We start from the raw sequence: 10,059 nt of genomic DNA, 5'->3' as shown, positions 1-10,059 counted from the left end.
AAATCCACCTGCCTCTGCCTCCCAAGTGCTGGGATTAAAGGCGTGCGCCACCACCGCCCGGCGTGTTATATCTTTTTAATAACTTCTACCTTTCCAGCAGATCTGCTTCCAAAACTCACTTTGTAACCAACACTCTGAACCATTCCCTAGAAAAGTCTCCCTGCTACTTTACATTTAAGATTCTTTTGCTCTTCCAGAAACTCATCTGCTGGTAATCACTGTGTACATGTAACTTTTAGTAGTGCTGAAAAGAATAGTAGGCATACCTAAATAAGAAATTATTTAATTATTATAAGAGATTATTACTTTTCTATGTACACAGTTAAGTAACTTGAATTACTTCCAGTTTTAATACTGCAATTTAAATGTAAAAGCTTTACACAGTCTTTCCAATGCGTGTATGATATTTAAATCCACAGTGATGCTTATTCTTATCCCTTTAAACCAGCTTTGAAAATTTTTAAAATTGTTTTTTTCCTTTTCCTTGATTTGTACTTTCTTCTACTCCAGTAAGACTTCCTTGTTTTACCAATCATCTTGTGATAATTCTAAGAATTTTTTTTTTCAAAAAAGGCAATACTTGGAAAAAATTTTAAATCTCACATGAATAGAGCTTTAAGTTTTATGTTTCTACTGGACTGTTAGCATTAGACTTAATCACACAATTATACAAATAGGATTAAGGACGAAGCCCAAACTGAAATTCCTATCTAAAGAAGAGAAAACATGGGCTGGAGAGATGGTGAAGAGCACTGACTGCTCTTATAGAGGTCCTGAGTTCAATTCCCAACAACCACATGGTGGCTCACAACCATCTGTAATGGGATCTGATGCACTTTTCTAGTGGGTGTCTAAAGACAGCTGTAGTATATTCATATAAATAAAAAAAAAAATCAATAAATCTTAAAAACAAAGAAGTTTCTTTAAAAAAAAAAAGAAGAGAAAACATGATCAATGAGCCATTTCTTAGCAAGTTCTTGTAAACAGAAGAGATTACTACTTAATACTATGGGCAATTTTAAAATTCTATTTCATTTGCAAAATTGTGAAATAAAGTCCAAAGAGACCTTGTTTACAACAATGTAATCAGAAAAAGTGTTATTATATTCCTTATTTCCTTGAAACTTCAGTTATCTATCAGAAAAGACAACAACTGGGAGTCTGTTTTCACTGTAACTACTGAGAAAATATAAGAACAAAGAGCAAACAGCAATTATTTCAACTTCTGGACCACAATGAGAATTTCAGGCCTATTAATTTCCTACGCCCTGAAGCTCAGCATGCCAGGCAGTAAAGGTGTGTCTATATGGACCAGATCTCCTTCACAAGTAGGTATTCTGGTAGGTCAGTTTAGGTACTGGATATTTCTTAAATTACCCTTCTTGTGTATGTCCTGCATAGCTCACATAGGAACTTATCCTTGTTTAAACAAATTAAGCTGTCAAAGTGAAGATAACAAGGCAGTGAAACAGTAACACAAATATCATTAGCAGTAAAACAAATTTGTCCCACTATACATTTTGGAATTACCAGATGAAAGGAAGAAAAAATGGCTCAGAATAGGAGAAATATTGGAGCTAAAATAGTGAAAAGAGTGACTTAACAGATAATCCTTAAAGGAACAATGGTGTACAACAGTCCAGACTGTAGTAGCTGCTCCCCAGTTATGCCCGATTAAATGTCATCCACTTCCAATCTTGTGGTGTTTAACTTGGGAGTCTCACGATGAAGAAACCAACCCTTTAACAGATCAACATATATATTGTTGTTGTTTCCCCTTTAAAAAAACGATACAGTTTCATGTAGCCCAGGCTGCCCTCTGACATACCTTGGAGGGAAGGATGACTTTAAACATCGCCTCAGAGGCATGTACCACAATGTGGTTTAAGAGGCACTGGAGACCAAATTCAGGTACTCATGCATACCAGACAAGCATTCTCCCAACTAAGCTACATCTCCAGCCATGTATGTTTCTCTAATTGAAGAAAACTTGTGGTGACTTACTACTATCTCGATGAAAACAAACATTTGGGTACCAGGTTAAAGTAATATAGTTAATCCCCATCATTGACAGATTACATGAGGCCAAATAACCAATGTTCTTTATTCTGATCTTTCCTCACTTTATCAGGGCCTTTTTGATTTGCCTGGTATCTGCTATGAAAGAGACAGCTTACTTCGAATTCTGTAACTATGTATTTTTGCTATCAGTATCTAAAGTACACTATATATTTCCCCGACAAAGTTTCATTATTTCTAGTCTCTAACTAACCTTTTACTCTTTTGTTCCCACTAAAGTTAAAATGACAATTCAACAGCTCCCTAGTTTTTATTCTAGATCAGTGGTTCTCAACCTTTCTAACTTGTGACTCTTTAATACAGTTCCTCATGTTGTGGTGACTTCTGCCATGAAATTATTTTGATGCTACTTCATAATTGTAATTTTGCTACTGTTACAAATCATAATGTAAATTTTTGATATGCAACCCCAAAGGAGTCAAGGCCCACAGATTGACAACCGCTGCTTAGATGGATGAAGCATTTAGTTACCAACACCCACTATTTAGTTAAGAAATACACACATTACTAAACATTTACTTCCTATTACTACTCATACAGAAACCCTGAACATACCACTCTTCTGCTCAGAGAACTAGTTTGCATATTTGCATGAGCTCTCTCTCCCTCTCCCCCAACCTTTCATTTTCCCCTTCTATTTAACTTATAGTGTAGCTAGACAAACTTTTAGGCTCAAAGTTATTGCCCATCAACATTTTGAAGATGTTACTTCTTTTTGGATCCTGAACCTGCTACTCGCATTTCCTCTATTGGCAATGTGGGCATAACTTCACATATGGGCTTCCCCATAGGCAGCAGGGCAGAATATAGTACATAACTGTAACCTAGGCTCAGAACAATGCCAGGGAAGGTAGTTACCACCACTGTGCTACATATAATAGGTAAACAAACTCGATCATACAATTTACTTAAGCTTTGTTGGCCAAGACAAACCTATCCATTTGAAAGAAATTGTAGAAGTAAATGAAACAAACAAATAATGAGCTAAACAATAATGAAGATATGCTCTTTCCAAACTATAAATGCATTGATTTGTTTGTCATTTATAAAAGCTTGAATGAAAGTTAGAAAAAAAATACAGCCCTATAAATCATACAATTTCTGGTGAAATTCAACTTTCTGAACCACATGAAGGGAACCATTTAGCTTTTAAAATGTGCTCTCAAATTAAAGACCAAAAAGGAGAAATTTATGCATAGATCTGGCTAGAGCCAGACTTTATTTTCTTCTCTCCTTTTGAAATGGTTCAATCCTTTTGGGCTTGCATTCTCTGAAATATCCAAGGAACTAGAAATTCCCTTCTCACAAAAAAGCCAAATTAAAATTAAAATCTAGCTTCAAATGACTGAAAGCCCATTTCTAGTACAGGCTATCTATATATATAAGATAAGGTAAACTAGGTTATGTTGTGCTGTAGAAAGCTATATTGTTCATAATTAGGCTGGCTGTTTACATGTTAGGGGGTTTACACTAAGAAGCGATCTAAATAAAAAATGAGCATTCCATGATCTTGGTCACAAAATGAAGACTGGCTATTTATAAAGTATATGGTAACACTGCAATGCAGGAAAGATAGGGTCCCTCAACCCTAATCATCCTCTAAAGAAGTTATGACAGAACTAACTAGGTCATAATCATATAGCAATCATTTAAAGGATCATCAACATTCTTTTCTGTTGTGGAACTCCACGTGAAGAGAAAGGAACCAGAATTCTAACAGCAAAATTCACTAGATCATGTAATATTAACATTTCCAACAATGGAAGCTAACATCAGAGTCAATCTGGAAAGCAGAATGTAAGAGTAGTTGACAAAAAGAGGATTTCCTCAAATGTGTTACATTCTAAAGACAGAGTACAAATCCTAGATCTTACACATTTTTGATGCATGGCCTGAGCAACAAAACCTTTGTCCCTGGGTTTCCTATCTACAACAGTAATCTCCCACTGAATTAAAAAGAAATCTTAAGGAAGAAATGGATCTAAAGTTATTTTCCACGTAGTTTTATACTACAGGCTGAAAATGAAACCACACAAATGACAGTTCCTAATGAAACCAGGAGAGAGGCTGAAGAACACAGTACACAGAACATACTTAGCTATCTTCCTCTTTTCTTGGACCTAGTTGATTGTAAGGTTTCTATGCTTTATTTCAAATGAGAAAATGCCTAATTCAAAGTAGATCCTGAAAACTCAACCATGAACATAATTGCTAAAACTAACACACACACACACACACACACACACACACACACACAAAACAAAAAGAATAACTGAAAAATTAAAATGGGGCAATGAAGTTATTCCAGTCATCCAAAAGAAAAAAAAAATTGCAATTACTAGACTGTAAAAGATATAATGTAAAGATATAATTATAAAAGATATAAAAGATGTCATTAAATGTCATGTGTATTCTAACTCATAAAGTTAAGACTGGTTAACTAAAAAGATATGCAGTATATTATAAATGCATCTCTTAAAAAACTGAAGTTGAATATGCCATACTTTCAATGGTGAAAATGGCATTCAAAAGAGAAAATGTAATTTATGTACTTGCATTACAGCCTTTACTTACAGGTAAAGAGATCTTCCAGTCAAGTTTATGGGCAATGGCCACAAAGAGAAGGGCTAAGAACTCAGCACAGCAACAAGAGACTGGAAAGCAGAATGTAAGAGTATCACATCACATCACCATGGAGGTAAGCAGCCTTATATCCTCTTCGCTTTCAAAGACCTAATACAAAATTCTGTAAACCCAACATTCAGGATTTTTTTTAATAGTTTTAAGAGAATGGGCATAATGAATATGAAGTATAATATTCAATGTATTTAATGCAAATAAAAGGGTATAAGGTCTAATATACATCAATAAAATTATATAATCATAGTAATTATATAATAATTTTCTAAAATTGTTAACAAGCATTTAAAATCTTGTATTTGGACATTATTACAGATTATACTCTGTTCTGCTGTACTTTTGTTTTTCTATTTCCAAGACAGAACCCTTCCTGCCTCAGTTATGTGATGCATCACCAACCAAGCCTGGTGCATTTTGCTGGATTTAAGAAGAAGGGTTGAAGTATAGAATCATTACTAAATAATGAGGTATTTAACAATGAGAGTTCATAAAGAAGAAGAAAAGAAACCATGAACACAGGAAACTGGACATAATTCTTCAAGTTTATGATGTTTGGATTTTTGTTCTTTTTGGTAACTGCTTAAAAAGTCTAGCCATAACCATTTTTCAGTCATTAAACAGAAACTTCAATATAATTCTAAAGTTAATTAACTACTATAATTAAAAACATAAAAAGCCATTAATCAGACATTCAAGGTTAAGCTTACACAACTAATTTACGTAAAAAATAAAGCCCTATCACATCTAACTTGTAAAAAAAATATCATCTGTGTGTTAAAAACCATTTTCCCATGTTATTTCTTCAGTGCAAGTTCTCAAGGGGAGTTGATAGATGCAGTATCCTTTAAGTCTGCAGAGATTTATCAAAAAGTTTTACTCTAAGAGAACAAAAAGGGATGATTACTACCAATACAATTTTAGTGTTTACCCTGACATTTCTACCAACAATTTGCAGAAAACTACCAGGAGGATGTGTTTTCAAACACAATGTTTTACTCCATATTAAATGCATTTCTGAACTAAGTGCAAGGAAAATTAATAAACATAAGGAAACGCAAACACAGAGCTATCATTTCAAAATGATATTCTTAAAAGGTTTAAAGATATCATTTGTAGAACACAGAAGAGATTTCCTTCTCAGCAGCATTCCAGGACCCTGCTCCTTCCTGCCCACTGGCAGACAGGACTGTACTTGTCTGGGAGGCACTCAAGTGTTTACACAAAGGCAGTTTCCCTGAATCTTCTTTTTGTGGACACAAAACAGAAGATATAGTGATACCGCCTCCAGTATGTTAAAAACAGTTTAGAATAAATGGTGTCTTTCCCTCAGAAGTTAGCAGGCTAACAGTGAGGACGGTTATCTATAACACTAGTAGACAACAACTGCTAAGAAAGGATCTGGAGGAAAACAGATACTACCAAAGAATTGGCTATATTTTATAGAGCATTATGCCACATCTTCTCAAAGACTATCCCCAAATTCACAGGACAAAATAAAGAAATTCTATAATCACTTTAATAAAAAAGCTTAATAAAGGAAAAACTGCTAAGCTACAAAAGTTTTCTATGTAAAGTGGTCACTTAACAAAATAAACAAACAAATGTCAAAATCCAACAAATGGGTTTTATGTGCCAATTTCTTTTTTTTAATTGAAGGGGGAAAAAAGGGACTACCTTTTACAACTTAACATATTTATTAAGTTCCAACAAACTTACCAAAAGGAGCTTTGAATTTTGCTTATAAGTGAATTGTAAAATATAGTTCATGTCCCACATAAAACTTACAGAAATAAAAAGTTATTGTTTCATAAGCTAGCAGAACGAAACTGGTTTGACTGACCCCTGCTAATACAAAATTTCTACAATAAAAAAAAAGGCCAAGATAATATTATAAGACTATCTTTCAAAAGAATTCTTCCTAATTGTTGATTTCATTAAAATCTGTAAGAAAACAAAAAAGGTTTAAACATTTCATGCTAACAACATTATGTGGTAGTAATACCATTTAAATGTTTGTATCTTTGTCTTCATTCAGTGGGCAAATAGCCACATAACAGCAGGTACCTGAGAATTATTCAAAGTGATTTGATGGCTTCTGACCTCAAGTTCTCAGACATATAGAAAAATAAGTCAGCAAAGGATGAACAGCTTTAGAACAACATTGACTGAACAACTCTGCAGAGAAGCAAGGAAGAAAACAGAGACTAGATGGACCAAGTTAAAAAAAACATGAGCAACAAAACTTCAGGACAGAAACTCGGTAATGTCAGGGGTACTAAGTGTGGGTGACAGCTGAAAAAAGTAGTAAAAATGGTCTTCAAGTAAATAGGGAGGAAATAATCAAGTTCAGTATGTGCAGGATCCCTGACTGCCAGACACAGCTACTAAGGTAATGGAAGCAAGGATACTTCTGACAACAGTGAGCTAGGATGGCTACACTTGAGCAGTCAAAAGAGGATTTAGAGTTCTTCAGCAGGCAATGCTGTCTTGACAGACATACTTTTACAAAGAATATTATAAAACAAAATAATGATAAAATGGAAGAGAAAAAACACAGAGAAACCATTTCAGAGCAACCCTGGCAAAGAACTGAACCAGAACAACACTGTGATGGGGGAAAATGGGGTATGTTATAAATTAAAAAATACAACCAATGACCTGACTGGATTCAGATTTTTGTCCAATTCCTACATCATAATGACTAATAATAAATGTAATAGAGATGGAAGAGCAGAGTTCACAGAACAAAATATAGTGTCACTGGAGCTCATTTTAGGAGTGAGTGGATAGCAGGACAAAATTTTCCTATAATCAGTGTCTTTGCAAGTATACTTTTAATACAGTTAGGAAAATAAAATCTTTTTAAATGAACATAAGCTACAAAAAGTAAACAGTGATTCATCTTAGAAAGAAAGTGTCCTCAGAGGCACAGGAAAGAGAAACACAACAAAAAGCAATCTGGGCTGCCATGCTCATGGCTAGCATCCATAAAGAGCAGTGCTAGACAGTAATGGATACGTAAATATCTGTACCTCAGACCTAAGTGGTTAGAATACTAGGTATTAGAACGAGTTTTAAATTTACTGACTTCATGTGCACGTTCTTGCCTCTCTCACAGATAGCCCTGGCCATGTCCAGTATAGTTTGCTTTTCTCTATGTTCTGAATTCTTCATAGGCCTCTGGTTATTCTCTCTCTTATTCATAATAAAAACCTTCCCCTTAACCACACCATAGAACAGGCCATTTCAACAGTTTCTTTATTGTGTCCCCTTGCATACAGAGATGCCTAGCTTCTTGGATAGCCCAGATATTCATTAATTAAAGCTAGTTCTAATGAATTTTGATTTACCAAGTATTCTAAAATTGGATATTTATTTTTCTACATAGTAAAACTTATTACTTTTTAAAAAGTAAAGTGTCCTTTAAATATTGTTAATTTGTAGTATACCTATTACTGTGTATCTTCAATGTTTTTATTCTCATCTCTAAAGTTCATGACAAAATATATTCCTCTCAAATTTGGCTCCACATGGGTGGAAGTTATGATCCATCCAAACTCTCAGATAGAACTATGCTGCTATCCCTAGGCTAACTTGATTCACTATTCAAAAGTTTTTGGGTAATTGATAATATGATCACTTTGGCTTCTGTGCCTTAATTAAAATCAATCAGGGGTTAATTTTTACTCTAGAGTTATGTCAACTCAAAGCATTAGTCAATTTATAGAAAAAAATGTCTGTGCCCTGTAATTTTTAGGAGATGGTCTTTTCAAATTGCATAAATAAATGATAATGATGTTAATATTTGGGCTATAGAAACCAGATAACATACTGTTTTGTATTTAATGTTTTATTCTAATACTGCATACTTTTAGCCTACCATTCAGGCAAAATGATTCCCTATCATTAGTCTCCGGTAGAAGGGAAAACTGAATTTGAAAGAAAGAAATGACTAAAACATATAAGATTTAAATGTGATACACAAACAATATAAATTATTTTAAAAAGATCAAATCTTTTGTAGTAACAGACACTTATAGGAGGAAGACAGTATATTTTTAAGCCAGTCTGGGTTACAGAGCAATGGCCCATCTCAAAAACAAACCAAAATAGGACCCCCTTCACTAATATTTTTCAGTGAAATACATACAACAGAACTTAAAGACGGACACAATTTAGTTCATTAAAATTATAGCTGATATATGAAAGGCTGATGCTTTCCAAGTGCAAAAATAAGGTAAGAACATGTAAGGCAGGTCTCCCTCCTAATAATGAGTGCTATGTTTTAGGTACTAGACATATCAATGAACACAACAGATAACAATCCTTGTAAGTAGTCAGATATCCTGTATGATAACAAATAGTGTAAGAAAAACACGTCTGAATACAATTTAAAAACAAGCATGTAAACCAGGAGAACAAGAGTGAGAAAACAGGTTGCAGCATCTACATGATGCCAGGCAACTGTTGGGCTCCTTTCCTAGGGAGTATTGCTTTATGAGCATGCCCAGATCTTTCCTAAGTATCAGCTTTCTGCAAGCTGAATTGTAACTGGCAAAAAAGTTGAACATTCTTGTAGAGTATGCCTGGACTCCCTTCTATATAACCTCACTTACTGTATGGCATATACTGCCATACAGTAATAAACTAAACAGGAACTAAACATACTAAACAGGAATTTGGTAAATGATCTAACAGTCAAAGCTTAAATTGTTAATGTCCACGAAACTTTACTTTCTTTGGTTCAAGGGCATTTTTTTTCCTTAAAGGGTCAGAAACTATATAACTTTAGCTGTACAGTCTATATAGTAAGTACTCACTGCAGTCATGACATGTGAAAACCAGATACAATGACATTCGAATGCATGTGTCTGGACTCCCAAATGCCACAAACATAGGTACCAAGTACAGGGGTGTCCCAGTATCTACTCAGTTTTATACTTAGCTCAGTGCCCTTGGTCTTCTATTAAAATTTCCCAGGAGCATAAAGAAAACATATCAACAATTTTAAGTTACAAATGCTTACTCTATTTTAATTGTCAAATATAAAGTCATAGAAATAGGAAATAGCCATCACACACAACTTCATGCTTCCTTTGCCTTCCACATACCTCATTTTTTCTCCTTTGCCCCAAACTGTATTCAGGTCATCAAGTAATATAAAGTGACTATCAAAAATACCATTACGGATTATAGATATGGATAGCTAAAAGACATACAAACATTAACATGTAATCACGTAAGATATTTTATTGAAGTTAAGAGTAAGTCTCACTGTGAATAGGACAAAACGGCAACCAACAAATTGGGAAAAGATCTTTACTAACCCTATATCTGATA

General features: G+C 34.2%; 1 protein-coding gene and 1 long non-coding RNA gene across 5 annotated transcripts in view; one reads left to right on the top strand and one right to left on the bottom strand.

The window, feature by feature from the left end:
• Positions 1 to 10,059, bottom strand: part of Spata5 (spermatogenesis associated 5) — a 173,177-nt gene that overhangs the window by 98,825 nt on the left and 64,293 nt on the right. The gene's annotated exons all lie outside the window — the stretch shown is intronic.
• LOC116095117 lies at positions 3,763 to 5,454 on the top strand. 2 transcript variants are annotated; one of them, XR_004120454.1, is made up of 3 exons: positions 3,763 to 3,876; positions 4,643 to 4,777; positions 5,082 to 5,454. It is a non-coding gene; the product is annotated as an uncharacterized LOC116095117 (long non-coding RNA). The 2 variants fall into 2 exon arrangements; XR_004120453.1 differs by having other exon boundaries at positions 5,078 to 5,454.

Source organism: Mastomys coucha, unplaced genomic scaffold (genome assembly GCF_008632895.1).
Source record: "Mastomys coucha isolate ucsf_1 unplaced genomic scaffold, UCSF_Mcou_1 pScaffold17, whole genome shotgun sequence".
NCBI classification, from domain to species: domain Eukaryota; kingdom Metazoa; phylum Chordata; class Mammalia; order Rodentia; family Muridae; genus Mastomys; species Mastomys coucha.
This window is presented reverse-complemented; position numbering and strand designations above follow the sequence as displayed.